The sequence below is a fragment of the Poecilia reticulata genome, linkage group LG10, assembly GCF_000633615.1.
Source record: "Poecilia reticulata strain Guanapo linkage group LG10, Guppy_female_1.0+MT, whole genome shotgun sequence".
Classification (NCBI taxonomy): domain Eukaryota; kingdom Metazoa; phylum Chordata; class Actinopteri; order Cyprinodontiformes; family Poeciliidae; genus Poecilia; species Poecilia reticulata.
The window spans coordinates 26,448,888-26,468,567 of NC_024340.1; the positions used below are offsets into that span (position 1 = coordinate 26,448,888).

At 42.5% G+C, this 19,680-nt stretch overlaps 1 long non-coding RNA gene across 1 annotated transcript in view; it reads left to right on the forward strand.

The window, feature by feature from the left end:
• Positions 1 to 4,218: 4,218 nt before the first annotated feature.
• LOC103471236 (uncharacterized) overlaps positions 4,219 to 19,680 on the forward strand; it is a 51,575-nt gene continuing 36,113 nt past the window's right edge. The window contains exon 1 of the long non-coding RNA XR_534610.1: positions 4,219 to 4,511. This is a non-coding gene — a long non-coding RNA (uncharacterized LOC103471236). The remainder of the gene's footprint in view (positions 4,512 to 19,680) is intronic.

Here is a 19,680-nt window from a genome sequence, read left to right on the forward strand (position 1 = left end):
TTCTTAGACATTTCTTCCTTATTTTCTTTCAGAAATAAGCTTTCAGAATCTTGGCTGAAAAGAAAAGAAATATTTTCTATCTGTATCTTCCAAGGGTATGACTCATTCTGGGCTGAACTCTATGTGCATGAATTAGTTATATAAATCTGCACATCCTTTTGAGGACATCTGTTTAACTTTTATTTTAATGTTATATTCATGACTGTAGCTCTGGAAACTCAAAACCTGGAAAACAATCTAACACACATTTGAATACAACTGGACTTGCATCAAGCAGCAGACAGCTTTTGTTTGCAGTGAGAGGATAAACATACCCGCAGCAGAGAGGCGCTTTGGAGAGATATTTCCCTTTGGAGCTGACAGGGTGCAAAGTAGTAAATATTGGACTTAGAAGGTGAAGAAATGTCAGTGTCATAAAGGTGCGCCTGGAAAATGGAAGCTGCTTTTCTCTGGAACTGCCCTCGATAAACAAGACCATGACAAAGTGCACAATGTTTCACAGTTGGACACCAACATATCTATATTAATTTTGAAACAACTAGTCAAATTGTGAAGGAGCGTATCATATTCCAAATCTAGCAGAGCAGGTTTGGGTTCCGAGTTTGTAGGTTTTTGCCACAGACTTAGGTTTGTACTTTAACAGGGAACATGAGTTTACTGAGATTTCGGTTCATCTGTAGTTTAGCGCCACCCATCTTCTCATCAACTCTGACCAGCTTCCCCGTTCCTACTAAGGAAAACATTCCCACAGCATGATGCAGCCACTACTTTATTTAATAGTGGGGATGGTATGTTCAGGGTCTTGGGCAGTGTTTATGTTTCACCACACATATATTCTGCCCAGAGAACCTAATTTTGTGTTTGTTCATTGCATGAAATCTCATTAAAATACACTAAAGTTCATGGTTGTACAAAAGTTCAAGAGAGCTTTTTAAGAGTCTATTGAAGTTCTTTCAGTTTATGGAAGCCAGCTTGGTTAGTTTTTTTTGTTGTTTTGTTTTGTTTTGTTGCTCTGTGTTTTCTACATCTGTAGATATTCAGTAAGAGCATATGTCTGCGATTTCACCCGGAGCTATTTAAGTTGTGCATTTCGATTGTGTTTATGTAACACTCTTTGAACAGCTGAGTTGAATCTAGATTGAGCTTGTGTTTGTGTATCTGTGTGTAGGTGTTTGCTGTACAGTAAAATCCTTTGAGTCCATGTTTATATAAGAGCAGCGAGCGTTTCTCTGTTCTGTGGCACCGGGGAAGCCCTTTTCCACCCACATTTGCCTGAAGTCCACACTCAAGCGCACACCAAAAAAAAGCTACGAGATCCGTCGCCTTGAATAATGAACACAAGCTTTTTAATTTGGCTTCATAAATATTGCATCAATGATCTGGCATGGATGCATTTTTTTCCCTGCCTGTAATCTGTCCTTATTTGCTCAAAAGCAGCAACAGAAACAGCAGAAAGTCAGTGAGGATGTCGCTGCTCATGTTTGATCCTATATTCTTGCTCACAGTATAAAAACGTGTGCGTAACTGCATCACTACGTTTGAATTAAAACACTGTGTTGGAGCAGTGAGGTCAGTGAATGGTGCTTGTTTTACCTCAGATCCATCATCCGAAAGTGCTTTATTTAATCACCAGCCTCACAGCTGTTATAGCTTTTGGGTAGGCCTTTGTGTGCATGTGTGTGTGTGCGTGTGTGTTTACTTTTGTAATTAGGCTGCTGGTTTCTGGGAAAAGCCCAAGGGCTAACCTCCACCCACTCATTGTTTCTGGATACCTGTGTGCATCACCGCCTTCCTCTCCGTATCTGTGTGCGTGTGTTATGTTCATCCCTCGCAAAGACAAAAGCTGCTGGATTTCAAAAACGCTCTGTGTCTTTCTCTCATCTTTCCCCTCACATCTCTTTCTTCCTGTCTCTCTGACGTTTTTCAAAATCTGTATCAGCGTTTTCTTTGCTGTGTTTCACAACCCAAGGGTACAGACGAGCCTCGATACTTGTTGCCTCGCCACAAGCCCATGTATTGTGCAGCTGATGCGTGTGAGTAGTAGGTGAGTGTGAAGGAGAACTGGTGGCATCTCTCAGACACCTGTGGAGACTTTTACTCTACATAGAGCAGTTTTTACCCCCATACTTCCAGTGCATGTTTGGTACTAGAAATTGACACAGATCCTACTTCCAGGATAACAAGGAAAAGATTCACCTCCGTGTCAAATGCTTTATCTTTCCTCTGGTCTTTGTTGCTTCTTGCCACAGACTTTCATTTGGATGATTCACTCAAGAGACTCGAGAAAGAAACTATCAGAAAGGGTGAATAAAGCACCAATGAGATTGTTAATACTTCAACTATAAGCCAGAAAAAGTGATTAGTTCCAATGATTAATTAAACGGTTTTGCCAGGCACAGTGATCAGTTTAAATATGTTTTGGTCATATTGGACCAGATTATGTTCTCTCAGTATTTAGTGTAGCATATGTACGAGTGTTGCAGTGGTTTACAGATGCTGTCAAAGATAAATGCAAAACACCCAAATAATTATCCTTCAGTCCAGTTTGATCTCCTCAATCAATGTTAAAGGTTTTGTACAAAACTCTCAAGATAGAGATAAACTGTGCCACTAAATAATGACTAAGATGTCCTTAGATGTGATATGTTCTCACTAAAACATCTTCATGCATCTTAAATCTTTCAGTTCATACAGTAAGCTCCTCCTGACACCAAAACAAAATCTCCTATTTGTTGTGATTTTCAACAGCATGTGAGTTCGATCTGACGTAACAAAATTAATACAACTGCGAAGTCCTCCTGCTTACAGAACAATAAGCAAGAAGTGCAACGTCAGAGACCGACTCCTGAAACGCCACAGGAGCCTCCAGCGATACGGCTTTGTGTCATAAAACAGTATGCGCCCAGATTGTTTTCCAATTCGTTCTCTTCATCATTGAGTAAGCAGTGGTATGCCAGTGTGGTGGAGTGATACTGGGTGTGATATGTGTGTGTGTGTGTGTGTGTGTGTGTGAGGTAATAAGTAGAGCCTGTAAGTAGAGTGTGGTGGGAGGAAAGGTGCTGGATGTTACTGGATGTGGAGTGGGAGGCAGGCTGGCAGAAGAAGGGCTCTCCTAGTTACTGTTGCTCTGTGGGTGGCTACCAGCATCCAGGCTCTCCTCTCTGCTCATGACTCTGTCGCTGGGCTGAGGGGGCGATGGACGGAACTTCCTCTCTGTCGCTCAGATCCACGCCCCCTTCCGGTGTCTCTCATCCCTCCCTTGTGCGTTTTTAAACGCTTTCCTGCTTGTACAATCTTTCTCAATCTTTTCTGCATTGATTCTTTGGCGATGTGGCCTTTCAGTTCAGTACAGTGTTTCTTCCCTTCCTTAGGTTGTTTCCCACTCTCTAGTTTTCAGATGATATTTAAAAACTTTACTCTGAGTGCCGGAAAAGCTCAGGGTCACACATCTCTTTCTGTTTAAAACTTCTGCTCATGAAAAGCTTTAAAAATCAGTCTGAAGAATCTCAATAATTTGAATTACTGGGAAGAACAGAGAAAGCCCTTTTAATTATAAGTGCCTGAGCTGGCATAATAGCTAAGTTATCAAGCCATTCTTAAGATATTAAGTGACAGTACAGTAGACATGTAAAGACCCTTATAATGAATTATCCTTTTATTTCTGTGATCTTCAAATCCTGATCTGGGAATTTCTGGAGGGAGTAAGCATGTTCTCTCTGTGAGTGCCTGGGTCCTCTCCAGGTACTGTGGCTTCCTCCCACAGCCCAAAAACATCACGGTTGTCTGGTCTCTACATTGCCCTCATGAACATGTGCTTGTGTTGTCGTAGGATGGACTGGCAACCTCTGTGTACCCCACCTTTCGTTCAGTGACCAATCACTATAAAAACTAGAAAAACAGTGTCGTCACATTATGTGTGTTTGTGTGTGAGAGAATAGCCACGCTACAGAGCTCTGCAGTTAAACAATATTATTTCATTATTTCAAAACAATGACATCATTACTAAAGTGATTATATGATTGCTGTGCAGTTAGCACAATTAGGGGTGCTCCAAAAGAATCAGTTAACATAAAAATCCCGATTTTCGATTTTCATTGGGACTGATTTAAAATATCCCAAAAACATTCAAATGCAACAAATTCGCTGTCTGTCGGCCTCCGTTTCGTAACTGTGCGGGGCGTTCTGACGTCACCACGCAGAAGCGAGGAGGATGTGAGTCAATGCTGCTACACACTCATGTCCAGCAGGTGGTAATATGCACCTTGAAGTTACTTGCGACCCGCAAATAATAGAGAAAAGGAGAAGAAAGAGTGAGAGATTCAACCAGGCCCGTTTTCGCTGATGGAAAACATTTGGACTACTTTTTTTTTTTTTTTTTACCGAAGGTCCTGGAAAACCGAGCTTGAAATGAGCTTCACCATGTTCAAGGTTCGCAAACTGAAGATTGAGTAGCTACTTCAGGAGCACCGAATATGGATCATGGAGCCGAGCTGAGCTACAGCTGAGTCAAGGTACGCCATGCACACCCTCCTCCCCCCACAGCCGTGTTTAGTGTGATTGGTCATAAGTTTGTGGCCGCGTTTTATAAATACATATGCTCAGACACCAATGTTGATATTCCGCTTCAAACTAGTCCGCTTTCACCTGGTTTTTATATCTTGGTGAACGTTTTTCCAATGTAGTGAGGAGGTAGGTATTTTTTTTAAAGCTATTCTTCACTAAATAACTACAATGCCGTGAAATGGCTAAAAACTACGGGATGAAAATTGCTACGTTGTTGTCCACGGAAGGCTATTTCAAGAGTGGCGTGGCACTGTCTCTGTGACTTCCTAAAAACAACGAACAGAGGGAGTAACTCCATCTAAGCATGGATTCATATTTCAAATTTTAATATGTAACACTTCGTCTTCATTTGTCATTCTACCTTGCATAGCTGACGGGGTTAGGTCATGAGGATACTTTGCACACCATTAAAGATAAAAAAAAAAAATCATTATGAATACTTCATTTGACTCAGAGAAGAAGAAGAAAGAAGTAAAAACTCACGATTAGATCGTAGTTAAATCTAATCGTGAGGTAGTAACCAATTCATGCCCCTTCTGTATATTCCCTGTAGGGTATGCTGACTTTAAATGTAAGATTTCATAGTTCAGTATTTGCTTTGACAGACAGAAATTGACTCAAAAATGTGAAACACATTTTTCTGCAATACATTCAGTTTCCTGCTATTTGTTTAAGTTTTGCTTTTATGGCTTCATGTCTTTGTAGAAAATCACTGATGCAGTATAATAATATTGTTCCTCAGTGGGGAAATACTGACTTTGGGTCCCTTTCAGTTTTCCTTCCTCACTCACAACGTCTACACTAAAGATTGTAGTGTTTCTGCTATATTTTGCTGAATTCACTGATTGATAAAAAGATGGAATTTTAATTTCTGATCTTGTGCAGTCACCAGTTTCTCTGTCAATCATAATAAACATTGGCCAGTTCCAGTCATTAGTCAGTTTCTCTCTAAGTCTTCTCTCTGGCCAAGCCTCCAACATGCACTCAGATTTTGTAACAAGAAGGGGACAAATTGCCGATCTCAATCTCAAGATCATTGTCCTGCTCTCTTATCTCTCGCTCGAAAATTTTATAAACCTCTTGCGAAACGAGATATTTCTCTAGTTCTAAAAGACTCAGTTTTATGTGCTTTTTCCCTCCCCATCTCTTCCCGCTCCCCCTGATTTATCTTTCTATCTTTATTGCTGTGTCCGTGCGTGTGGTCAGCTGTTCTTGGCGCTACATCGCTGATGTCAGATTGGATAGTCTCAAAGCAATAAGGCTGTAATCTGTTAAAGGCCCAGAGGTTTCTAAGTGCACACACACTATCCTTGTCTCTCCTCGTTTCTCTTCCGTCTCCTCCCTCGTTCTACCTAAAAAAAGACCGATCATATTGCCTTCAAAAGGATCCTTTTCAAGTGGCAAAGCTCTCCTATGTCCTGCACACATCCCTGATCCATACGTGCATCTTCACCTCCACACGTGCCCGTGCACCACAGGATGTTACTCCACACCTCTTGTCTTTATGAAGCTGAGAATTATTCCACCATAGGTAATCATAACTTGCCATACCTGGGAGTCATACAAATACACTTTGTTCCCCTCTCACTAATAATGTGTATACAGTGATCTAATATAGAGGCTACATGGCAGGGCTTGATAGTCCTGAAACCGGAGGGAATATTCAGCGACCCAATGCTCTTTTTAATCTCCTGACTGGATCGCTTTCTTCTTTTTTTTTCTTTTTTCTTTTGTCGACGTGAGCAACACAGGACGCAACTGTAGTTTATTTCCCTCATCTTTTTGTGTGTTTGTGCTGAGGCTTCTCTTCAGAGAACAGAAGCATAAAAAAAAAATGTCTTCAAGGCAGAGCGTGCAGAAATAGAAGTGCATCATGTTGTTCAGGCTCCAGGTGAGTGTGAGGGGAGGACTGGCAGACAGACAGGAGAGCAAGCTGCCCCTAAGCTAATACTTATATAACAATATGTCTGGGTAGATAGCACACAAAGGATCCATACTACTGTTGGTCAACAGTAGAGTCATTTAAATCCAGGCCTGTAGGAGCTTGATGTGCTGATTTGCATATGCATCCCACAGTTTTTTGTTTTTTTTCCACTGCATCAAAAGTTTGGGGAAAAACTTTTGCTGATCGCAGTTCTCTGAAAGTTTCCAGTCAGAAGCTGCAGCGGCACGAACAGGCCTGCGTTGCTGTTTAGACTTTCTTTTGCTTTCTTCGAGCTGTCTCTATAGCAACTACTGTAGGCAGTTGCTGTGGTAATCAGTAGCTGTTCCTGCCCATGGCATCATTAAGTGTTTGAAGTTTTCCCAGAGGTGCTCGGCTGAAAGGGTTAAACTCCACATCTTCCCCCGATCGCGGTGTTCGGCGGTGTACATATTTGTCTCTTTGATGTTTCCCTCAGAAAGGGTTATCTGGCGTCTGGGTCCATCTGGAGGTGTTTGGGCTGAGCAAGCGAAGAGCTGCAGTCTGACATTGACGCTAAAGCCAAAGGAATAGGTCAATGTGTCTGCTGGTTTGTACGTGCGCCACACAAATGAGATGCCCAGTGCTCTGCGCAGCGTGGCGCCCGGGGTGCCGCAGTGTCGGGAGCCATTAGCCAAGCAGGAGCAACGTGCACTGACACCAGTCAGAATGGCAGATGTCCACACGAGTAGGCAGGGTGGCACATGGGGGCATGGGACGGGACGAGCCAGGGCTGGCTGTTGGAGACTGTCCCCTCTGGATATGGCAGGAAGCAGACAGAGGCGTTTCTATCATGGGCGGCAGGCTGCATCCATCCATCACCACTTTACATCTCATAAACTCGGATTCATATGAAAAGCTGGCAAATTTTATTATGAGCTGATATTGGTGGTGGTCTGGTGAAGCTGTGTGCGTTTTCTTGCAGTTTATTTTAGCTGAGAACTTTTTGGTCTCCAGAAAAAGCTGCTGTCTAGCTAAGTCAAATCGTTCCTCATTCAAAATGAAGAGCCATTGGCTCTCTCTGAACTGTACGCTACACCACCAGGATGTTTAGAGAGACAGACATATTCTGTACCTTTTGTGAATGTTTCCTCAGATTTTCAAAGAAGGCATTAAAAAAACCCCATTGTGATCTTTGGAGTGGCCCACTGTGACATGTTGATTCTCTTTCTGTTCTGGAAACCTCAACAACAATGAAGACATATTTTGAGTTTTTCAGATTAGTTCTGAGGAAAAGGTAAACTCTGTGAAGGAAGACAAGAGCTACTATCATTTGGCCTGGAACTGCTTTAGCCATTCTCAGGACGTTCTTCCCACTTGCAACATTCCCAGCACTAAAGGTCGCTACTGTGGAGTTACTTCGTTTTCTGTTTTTGTTTCTTGTTTTAGAGATTTATTCATTAATTCTTAGCCCTTACACGAGTCTGATTGACAGCGCTAAGACCTTCATCAAGGCTCTGATTGGTTAAATGGTTAAACATTTCTGCAGAGAGCAATGGTAGCACAGAGAGGAGGTGGATGAGCTTAATTTATTTTTTCAGAATATCTCTCTCAAACTATACTGTCACAACATGGTGACAGTTTAACGAATATGTAAAAAGCATCTTTTTAAAAATAAAACTTGCATACTGTAGCTTTAATCACATGTGACTGAGTGAAGGTATGAACATAATGATCTTGGTGGGGTTACTAGGCTGTAAGTGAACAGTAAAATAAATGTCCTCATAGGAGTGGAAGCAGAAAAGTGAGAGAGGGAGTGAGTGACAGAATGTATAAAAGTGCATTTGTGCTCCTGTCAAGACTGACAGAAAAAAACAAATTGTCTTCACCAAATAAGTCGGGTAGTGTTGAACTTACTCAAAGTGTTACCATCAAGCCCAGCTGCAGATCAGAACCGCGACTAACTTCCAGAGACCTTTCAGGTTCAAAGAGTTTTTTCTGCAACGTTTTGGTGTCAGCCAGCACTTGCAATACTTTAATATATAATTTTCTTGAACTTGTTTTAAGTTTAAGGAAAGATGCATTACTGGAATTAAATGTGGTTTAATTGCAGGTTGGGGTTAGGGTTATGTTGGAGTAATCTGACTTTATGGGACACTAAAAAACCATGATGTAAATTACCAGATTAATTTTACACTGTGTTCACTATTACTTAGCCAAGTTATCTGTAGTTTCTTTGTCCGGTTGGATTTAAATCAATTTATTATAATTTTTGTGGCTACAAAATAGCATACCATGCAGCAAGACATCGATAGCAGTGCAAAAACTCATTCAATAGATTTCCACCAATCCTTTGCCTTCCGCTTATTCAACATCCAGTTGCTGGGGCAACAGGTTGAGGACTGAAAACCATAGATCTCAATAGAAACCGCTCATGAATAAAAACACAAAAGAGATCAAATATAATCTATGTGCAGAAATTTAAAGTGCCTAATGTTGGCAGCAGTTAAGAATTTTGTTGTAATTTGGTGGTTCTGGTTTTGACGTTGCAGCACCGTCTGCTTCATTACAGCAGTTCAGAGAGTTTATGGAGAAACCGGACATTATTCAGATCCTAGTTCCTGGAACAGCTCTGAAATAGATCCTAGACAGAAGATCGGGACAATCTCAATGACATCTAAATGTGCTCTTGTTTGCCCCTGAAGTACTAAAAACTGAGATACAATAACATATCAGCTGCAACTCTGTAAAATATAACATTTGCTTTTAGTTTCCTCACAAATTGCAACCTCTGTTTGGCCCATATTTTCAGACTAATGTTATGGTATTCAAGTAGGTGATAAAATCTCCTGTATTGCTGGTGATGCTCTGGTTGTGAGCTCCAGAAGTTGGCTGTCATCTCGTTCATTTTATCCACATTGAGCAGCCAGGATGTTGTCTCCACACCAGGCCTCGTTCATTTGACCTCACCCCTGTTCATTGATTCATTGTTTCTATGAACGAGTCAATTTACTATAACTATCTGCAGTTTAAATCATCGGACTTTCTTCATTTTTAAGGGCACAGCAGTGTGTTAACCTTGTAAAAAGCAATGGACTGAGCACGCAAACTCTCTGCGCCAAGCATGATGGCATTATGGATGTTTCCCTCAGTGTAGAATGAGTATTTCTTCACAGTCAACACTTTGAGAATCCGTAGAAAAGTGGGACTGTTTAGACCAGGCTTGAGTATATGACTATCATGAATGAGAGTATTGATTAGATAATTAAATGAGATGATTTCCGGAAGTCTTGGGTTCATGGTTTGTTGGGTAAATTCACTTGGTTCTAAAAATGTAGATGTCCGTCATGCTTGAATAACCAATGAAGATGCACATTTTAGCTGCTCGCCTGCCCATAATACAATTAAATAAAATCTACAATGCTTTCCGACTGGGAGACGGCTTTGCATGCCACTTGAAACAAAAGCCAAAGCGCACCGACTGGAAGTCGTTGGCCGGACGTGTCCCAGGAGTTTGTGTGAGAGGTGAATTTAAGGAGTTTTAGGTGTCCTTATATAAGCTCTGATCTTACGCGCTGGCAGAATCTTCCTGTCTATTCTCCACGCTCCTCATCTCCTCTCTTTCCACCCTTCTCGTGCTAGAGATTACCTCGATTACTCTGGCAAGACATCAGAAGGAAAACGGGGACGAAGAAACCAAAGAATTACTGTTGCATGACTGAAAGTGTAGCTTTATCATAGCCACGGGGCGAGTGTTATTTTATAGAGTGGAAGATACTTTGGTTAAACAATGAAACATTGAATATTCTGCAAATTATTGTTTTTTTCTTCACAATGCTGGGAACTGGACTGGCAGCGATGATGAGTGCAAATGGCAGCTAAACTGTGCAGTTCATGAATAAAGTATCTATTTAAGATCAAGCATAATGCAAACTCAGCTGACAGTCTGTTCAGAAGATCAAGTCGAAGCAGATACATGGCTGTAAGGCTGCATCTCAACAGATGACAACATTTCCCGTTCCATATTGTTTTCCATCTTTAATTATGAATCCAAAAAGCGAAGCGCCCTCCTTTGTTGTTCCCGCTTTTACACACGCAGACACACCAACACATCATCCGAAGAGATTGGCTCGTGAAACACGTCTAATCTGCTAATACTGAATGAAGAAAGCCCATCATCTCGCCAAGTCTTAAGACGAGCCTTCCTCTCCTACCCCCACCTGCCCCCCCACTTTACTCGTCTGCCTTTGTTTTTATCCCTGATGGAAATAGCAACACATAGGCCACTGTGTTTGTCTTTAACATGCCACGCAGCTAATCCTGTGTGAAGCTGGAGGGATCTCTTCAGCTACTCTTGTCAGCGATGATTTGTCAACAGCAATCTTTTCATTTCCTCTGTAAGCTGACACCATCGCGTCGCCGCGATAATGTGATAGAGGCGAAGCTGGATTGAATCTGAGCCGGGCTGCCTGCTCTGCTTGCTGCACAAGTGGAGGCTTTGTCGCAGCTGTGGCTTTAAGAATAAAAAAGCTCAACAGTTTAACAAACAAGCCAGCCAACGGGGGGAAAATTGTTGACTTAAATGTGATGTTTTTGAAGATGCAGACAGAGAGGGGGTGCAAAAAAAAAAAAAAGAAGAAAAAAAACAACAAACCGCATTTAATCATGCAATTGTTTGAAATATGGGGGACAAGTAGCGAAGGTAATTAAAGATTCCAGCCATGGCTGCCTCGGCTGTGAGCGAAAGAAGCAAACAACAATTAAAAATCTTCAGTAGGGACGCCCGGCTTAAAGCGAGCAATCATGTCCGAGATGTTGGGCCTAAATGAGGATGTTGTTTTCTCTTTTCTCTTCTGTCAATCTGCTGCCGGGAAAGCGATTTCCTCCTGAAGAGCGGCGGCCGGGGCTAAAAGCGTGTTTTAATAAGCGCTCTGACACATCCATCTTTGTTTCTGAGAGATAAGTCACAAGCAAAGCATCCGGGGCTCGCTGGAAGAATGCCCACCGCTGCGTATCATTTGAATGTGCTTAGGCGCACAAAAAAAAAAAACAACAACATTCAAGCACACATGCATACATACAGAGGAGCTGTCACCCCAACTTAAATCCTATTTATCACCGAACCATTGGAGTTTTTTTTTTTTCCCCTCAGAGCCGAAGGTGGTTGGCATGTTCACTTTATGCATCCTCAGAGATTAGCGAATTCAACCTTGCTCTGTTCCCACTGTGTCTCCCTTTTAAGTCTTCTCTCTCATACTCCCCCTTGCTCCTCTTCTTCACATCACCACGCTGCATTAAATGTGTCTTTTTTTATTTGTTTATTTATTTATTTGTTGTTTTTCATCTAGGAGGGGAGGAATAAAAAAAAAAGAGAAAACAGAGAAGTCTCAGATACCTGGGACTTATAGCTGGCTGGGGTTTGGCAGCTGTGCGTGTGATTGAGGAGCGTGACAGAAATGTCCTCATTAGGTCTCCACAAATGCTGCTAGGAGGAGGGAGCTGAAGCACGAAGGGGGGAGGAGAGAAGAGGAGAGGAAAAGGAGAGAGGAGAGTAGAAGGGAGGAGAAGAAAGAAGAAGGGGGGGTAGGAGGCGAGGAGAAAGGAGAGAAAAGTTTGCGAGCTTTTGACACTTGGCGCCTTTTATCTGCATGGCGTCTCAGGGTTTAAAGTTATGTATGCTCTAAAAGATATGCATGCACAGGCGCGAGTTCACACTATTCCCTACTCTTTCTTTGCTCTCGCGCACACACAAGAAGTTGGAAAGTGCACTGGAGTAACTGTGTCATTATTATACACCATTAATTAAAGAAAAATAATAGAAGCCCGATGAACTTCTGTTCAGCCTAATTATCATGTCTTTGATACCAAATTGTGCGGAAAAGGAGTGCGAGTCAGAGCAACGTGGAGGATCAGACGGGGACGGAGTCTCTACTGCATCCCAATCTGTAACCTTTACCTTGAAGTCAACGCTCCAATTCTTCATTATGTAGTAAAATGAGGCACACTGAGACGGAATAAGAGATGGAGTCGGACTGCAGGGGTGGTAATGGGGATGTAGGTGCACGGCAGCAGCAGGGGGTGAAGGGGGTATAGAGAGAACTGTTGCTCAGGGGAGAAAAAAAAAAAAAAACTACTGAAACAACAAACAAACAACAATCGTCTGTTTTATCTCCCTGCCTTTTTCTTCCAGATCTCGTCCTCCGCTAGCGTCTAGTGATCTCTGAACTCCACGCCAACTCCCCTGCCGCCTTGTTTACACTCTGCCGCCACCGCCATGCGCTCGGCGCGTTGATCATTAACATCATTATGTGTCTGTGATGCGGCGTGCCGAGTCACAAATCAGCTTCCATCCATTTCTGCCAGTCTAATGATGAGGCTATGTTTGCAGCGTCTCCTTTCTGCTCCCGACGCCTCGACTCCCGTTGCTATTAGGAGCGCCGGCGGACGGCACACCTGTTGTCGACGCCGAGGCTGGGAATTCACAGGAGCATATACGCAACAGGGCCGTGGAGAGGCGTTCGGCAATCAATAAGATTTTGAATAAGTCAAACGGGAGGAGAGAGATGGAGATGTTCAGGAGGGAAAAGGAAGAGTCAAAGCGGTGGCGGAGAGGGAGAAATGGAAGAGGATAGGAGAAAGTGGTGGCACAGCTGAGGTTGACACTAATGAGGAGCCTTTGTGATGGGTCCTGACAGAGGAGAAGAAAGCAGAATCCCCCCGACACCGATGCGCCGCAACACTCCTCTGCTTAATTGGGAGAGCCAGAGCCCACAACGAGGGTGTCTGTGCGTCAAAGAGAGCGCGCGTATCTGTTTTAGGAGGGAATAAGTGAATGTAAGACAAAGTAGAATCATATATGCTCACTTAATTAGGCCTACACATCGTGCGTTGATGTATAAATGTAAGTAATTGAGCTCGTGTAGGTATTTTCAGTTCACTTCGTGTTCTCTCGGTAAGATCTTCACACGTTTTTTTGGTCCAGAATTTCACGCTTTTTAGCCGACGCTGGCACAGACGTGAATCTCGGAGCATTAAATGCACACTGATGGCTTTGAGGTTCACACGTCGGATATCTGCCGTCTTCTCACATTCTTTAAAAGTGTCAGGAAACCAGTGTTGTAAGCCCATCCTTTCGCCTCGCATTACCCACGAATGTGCTACACGCGTTACGGTGCTCACACATTGTCTCCGGCGGCAGCTTATGAGCACTGGGGGGGAGGGGGGAGCGCGCGGCGGCGGCGACACTCGTGCGCGTGCAATTCACTTCAAACGTGGACATGAGAGGGGACGCGCTCCCATTGCTGTTTCCATCTTTGACTCTGAATCAATCATTTTTAATTTATCAGAGGGGATTTGTGTCATGAAGGCTGATGCCAACTCCAATAAGAGGGAAAAAAACCCAACAACACAACAACAGTGGAGAAAAAGCCAGAGCAAATCCCTGCTCTGATGCGATTATACACACAACCAAATCAGAGCTGACTTGAATAGACACAGAACACAAAATCATATTAAGGGAATTTCGATGTGCGAGGCATTACATTGCTCTCAATCTCTGCTTTTTCCACTTGTTCTTCCCTCTTTGATTTTCTTACTCCGTTTCTTACTGACTTTTCAATGCTAGTGACCTGAAAAATCCCCTGACAGTGACTTTTACGCTGAGCTGATCTTCTGTTCTCTGCAACTAGCAATGGTGCTGCCTACATCCTACTGGGACAAACTCTCTTAGCTGTACAAAGCCTCACATAGGTGCTTTTACGCTGTGGCACTTGTTCCTGTTACGTCACGTTAAAATCGTAAATTTAGATTTCTTTTATTTGAATCCAGTCTGTAAGCCAAAACAAATTAGTGCATAGTTGTGGAAGGGAAGAAATTTTAGTTTCAGAAAGTGGCTGAATATGGATTTTGAACCAGGTCTTTTAGGCCTGTGTCTCTAAAAGTATTTCTCATCTACAGACTTTTTACTCTTCTTTGCAAATTGAAAGAGAGCAACTAACAATTTTCAAGTTTCCTTCTATTACTTTGAGTTCCTAGATATTATTTTATCTTGGGATCTGAGATGGCTTTCAGACATGGACTCTGTTTGGAAGAAGACCTAGCAGAGACTGTACTTCCTTTAGCAAGTCAAGAAGTACAACCTACCAAAGCACCGGCTGGTCATTTTCTACACCTTAATTATTAGGGCTGTAGTGATACAACAATCTTACGATACGATACACGATATTCTGCTCACGATATGATATTGCAATATTCAGCAAACGATACAATTCAATACACTTTTGCGATTTTCTGAAAGATTTTAGAGGGACAGTGATTTTGGTGACATTTTGTGACTGTTATAGAGTTGGATTGAATTAATTTAACTGAAAACTGATTAAAAGCACCAACTACACAATACCTGGCTCTGGTTGGACATGGACACAGACTTAAAGTCGACAGCTGGACAAAATGAATCAAAGAAGTGGTGAGAAAACATGTTTCTTTTAATTGAAACAGTTCAAACTGTAGCTTACATGCATTTGTAAAGTAAATAAAGTTCACCAAGTACCCTGCTCTGAATAGTTTGATACCTTTTAAAACCTTGACACTTTACATCTGAAGGAATCACTCTAAGCCTGATGACCTATTCACGCTAAATCGATATTATTACACAGCCCTATTAATTATTCAGTCTGTCCTGTGCATGTCCGTCACTGTGTGGTTTGGTTCATCCAGAAAACAGGACAGGACCAAACCGCAACAAACAAGGTCTGATCCAAAGAGATGATCATTAGGGCTGATCTTCGCCCCCACACATGCTGGACACAAATCGTTTAAAGATCTGCTTTCTTTCAGGTCACATCAAACCTTTATTTTCTTTCTATATGAAATAGCTGCAAACATGTGTACATATTGTTCCTTCATCCTTATTTTGTTTCGTCTAAACATTATATTTATACTTGAGTCCGTACGTTACAGTTATAGTCAAAAAGGATATTTAGAGTATAATTATACTCTGACCACCTTCCCTGTCCCTTCTGAAGAAAACCATTCCCACAGTGGGATGCTGCTGCCATCATATCTTTAATGGTAATGGTGTCTTCAGGATGATGCCCACTGTTGGCTTTTCTCCTCACATTGCTTCTTTGTAGCTCCTTTTTTGGCTGCTTCTCATTTGGTGTGGACAGCCATAATTTGTGCCATGGTCATTTAATTTTCAGACAGTAGATTAGATTGTGCATTTTGTTTGGAGTCAGCAGAATAAAGGGGTTTACTTTGTTGTGTGGACAAGTTCAAGCAGTGCTCAGTAGCAACAGACTGCAGCCAGATGTCCCAATTTTCAACAATAGTTAAAATGTATAGGAAGGAAGTATTTTAAATATAATCGAAACGTGTCCACAGCAAAAACTCTCACATGGTAATGTTTCCTTTTAAAGACTAAATAGCTTTGCGGGAAGCAGGTAAAAAAAAAAAAAACATAAATAAAACGCTTTGCAATAAGTAATAGAGGTGAGTCAGGGAGAGAGAAGTATATAGAGAAAGGGAGGATGGGCAGAATACAATATATAGAGGGAGAAGAAGCTGAAGAGATAGATAGAGTAGGGTTGTTATGTCAGAGGCAGTCGAGCTGCTCTCATCTTGCTATTATCTCAAGCACCCTCACATTACCATAATAATGGCTTTTAACCAAATGTAGCACTCTCCAAAGCAACACAGGCAGAAACAGTTTTAACCAAATGTAAAAGTCTCATTGGCGGTCTGAATCGGAGGGGCTTAACGTTAACATCACCACAGACTGACGAGTGCCTCTGTGGGAAGAGTGTGTGGGTTTGAGTGGGAGTTTCAAGCTGGATATAGTCTTGATCCTACTACATACAGTATAACCTAAAATTAAAAAAACATTTTGTGCGCCATAAATGTTCATATGCATACATTTATCACTTCTGCAGCAGCAAATATGTGACAGCACAGCTTTAATGCTAATGATTCTGTGTGCAGGAGTGTTTGCTCGAGCGTCCAAAATAAAACGTGCGTGGGTCTAATTGTGCATGCATGCATGTCGATGTGTCGTGCATAAGTGTGAGTGTGTGTGAGATCGTGAGTCAGAGTTGAGCTCCAGGTCTGGCCAGGTACTCTGCATGTGTTTCCCCGGTCCAGATGGCCTCTCGGCAGGCCTGGGCAGGGGCGCAGGGTTTCCTCCTGCCCTCCCACCCAGCCGCTGCAGAAGGTCGGCTCGACCGCGCTGCCCGCCTGCCCTACGACGCTGCTTTCCAGACCAACAGCTGAGGGGTAAAAAAAAAAAAGAAAAGAGAACCAGACTTAAAAAAATATATATAACTTTTCTAAATGATACAGCAAATGACGACTGGAGATATTTTTCTCTTCCTCTGACACATCCTCGGTTTTTCTTTCTGCTTTGATCTCCTTCTTTCTGATTCCTCCTTTTCCGGCGTCTGTTTAGGTGAAGTGTCAGAATGTGTGTGTGAGTGTGTGCGGTGCCAGGGAGGGTGTGGAGACCTACAGATGGTCGGGGTGGTTCCCACTCAGTGAGATCTGGGTTAGAGCCCATTCTCAGATTAGTCGGCCTCACTTGTGAAGCACCGCCCACAGGTATCTGGGCAGACCTGGATCTGACACAGAGGTTTTGTATCTGTTACGAAGCGACGCCGTGGTAACACATTGTTTCTGTCATCTTTCAGGAAATGGGGATGTCAAATCTGAGTTGTTGGGATTATACGGTGCTGTTAAGAAGTCTTCAACCCATTATAGATTGCTTGTTTTTGCACATTTGTTGTTTCAAGGTTTCACTTATAGCACCATTAAATATCGAAACATTTTGAAATGATTGCATTTATTAAGGGGAAACAGCTATCCAAATATGCTGAACTAATTGCATCCCTTGTTAAATGGTGTGTTGACTGCAATTAACCACATTATGTCAGGTCACCTTGGTTCTGTTTCACTATGCACCCAGATGGAGTGCGGAGTGAACACCTACACACCCAGGCATGACTACTGCCTGGAGAATCAAAAATCACTTAAACAGAACCTGTCTGACAGCACAAAGTGTACAAATGATCTCAAAAGCAACATATCACTCCTGAGGATGAGGAAGGAATTTACTTACTTTGCCTTCACACCATCACCAGCACAAATTAGTGATGGTGTGATGATCTGGAGCTGCTTTGTTGCTTCAGCATCTGGACGACTTTCTTCAACCATGAAATTCACTTTTAAATCCTGAAAAAAAAGTCCGACCATCAGTTTGTCATCTTAAGCTGAAACGCTCTTGGGCAGCTGGACCAAGAGCGTTTGGTCCAACGCTCTTGGTCCAGCAAGCGCATCGATAAGCCTGCCTCGGACTGACTCAAAAAAATACAAATAAAATTGAGATTAGAAGTGATCTAGTCAAAGCCCAGGTTTGATTTTGTTTGAGGGTGACTTAATTCAAACATTTGTGCAAAGAAAAGTAGGCCAAACATTTGCTGGTAAAATGCCATTAAACACTTCCTGTCAATTACCGCAAATTCTTAATGGCAGCTTTTGCCACGAGGGTTGGCATAATGAGTCATTAGGCTTAGGAAGCAATTACTAATGAATCTTTTTTGATTAACTGCAGTGTTTTTTTGTTTTTTTTTTTAAAGCAAAAACATTTTAATCTGGAAGGAAGTACCTATTCTTTGCAGTTTGAGTTTTACTTTTTGCACTGAATTAGTGAAAAATAAACTGAACTATTTCATGATCCTGTAATTTATTTAGATGGACCTGCAATACACCTATAGGGTCTAGGCTTTGATTTTTACTAGTGAACTGTTGTCGCGTGTCTCTCAAACTAAGCAGTTTTTTTTAATCTATTACATCTAATTGCCAGATGAAAAAGACTCTCCCTGAATGCTAACACCCTTCCAATTTTCTGTCCAAGCTCTCAAATTTGACATTTAATTGTAATTTCTTGGGTTTTGTATTGTTACTTTGAAAAAAAAAATAAAATAATGCGATGGAAACACTTAATGGGCTGGAAGACAAGGGGCCAAGCAAGCCTTTCCTCTGGTTTGTTCTGTCTGTTCCATGAAAAGGTCAGAGATTTTACAGAAAATAGGTATAAAGTGAATGTTACCAAGGACAAGAAAATGAAAGCTTGAAAAGCCCGTTAAATACTTAAGAAAAAGGCCAGTCGTCACTGAAATAAATCACCGCTGTGCGTCCTAATGGTAGCTGACCAGGTTGGTGTAACTAAGAGCGGAAGCGGCTAACTCTGAACGGCAGTGGGGTTAATCGGTTGTCAGCACGACCCCGGCGAAATACCTGCTCTTATAAGCTCTTGGTACACACTGCGGCGCTGACCAGTCGGTAATCTGCGACACGTAAGTGGTGGTGACAGGATGTATAGAGGGGTAATGTGCGTCTCAGTGTGTGCAGCAGCACCCTGCTGCTTTAACCCACAGCACGCCATCACACACATGCACACACACACATTTTCCTCTCCTTCACACACACGTGAATATTCACTGCTACATGCACAGCCATGCGCACACGTTCGTTTACACCCATTCTAAAGCAGACTAATGAATTAATTACACTCGCAGCCTGAGTGTTTGTGTGTATGGGCTGCTAATAGGAAGTGACAAGGGCTGCGGCGATGTACTCATCACTCCGGGCGTCCTCCCCCCGCCCAGCGAAGCTTGACATCTCTATCTTTGTAGTGTGGTCACCTGTCATTCTCTGAGTTGCCTGTTAGCTAATCATTTATGCCGACACGTCCGACACACACGCACGCAGGCACGCACGGACTCACATGCACACAAACTGTACACATGCTGCAAAGCAAGAAACAAGGCATGAAAACACACGGAGTTAACTGTTAGTTTTTTGATTCATAATTTGGTCTGATTTTATGCCTGGATGCATAAAATCATCTAGGGTTCATGATCTCCGGCCACAGCCGGGTAAAACGAATAAAGCCTCCACAGCAAATTTGTGGCTTCTCACCTCATTCATTATGTAAGAGGAGTAACAGTTCTCCTCCCTCTCCTCCTCCTTCTCTCTTCTCTTCTTCTCACCTCCTCTCTCTCTTTCTCTCTCTCTTCGCCCCGTTCTCCCCTCAGCCCTCACCTTCTGTTCGCCACCTGTATGGGAACAGATTCTCTCCTCTCCTAGCATGACACTTCAATCTGTTCTCCAGCAGATCTGAGTGTTGGCATTTTAATCTTATTTTTATATTTTACCCCCTCCACCCT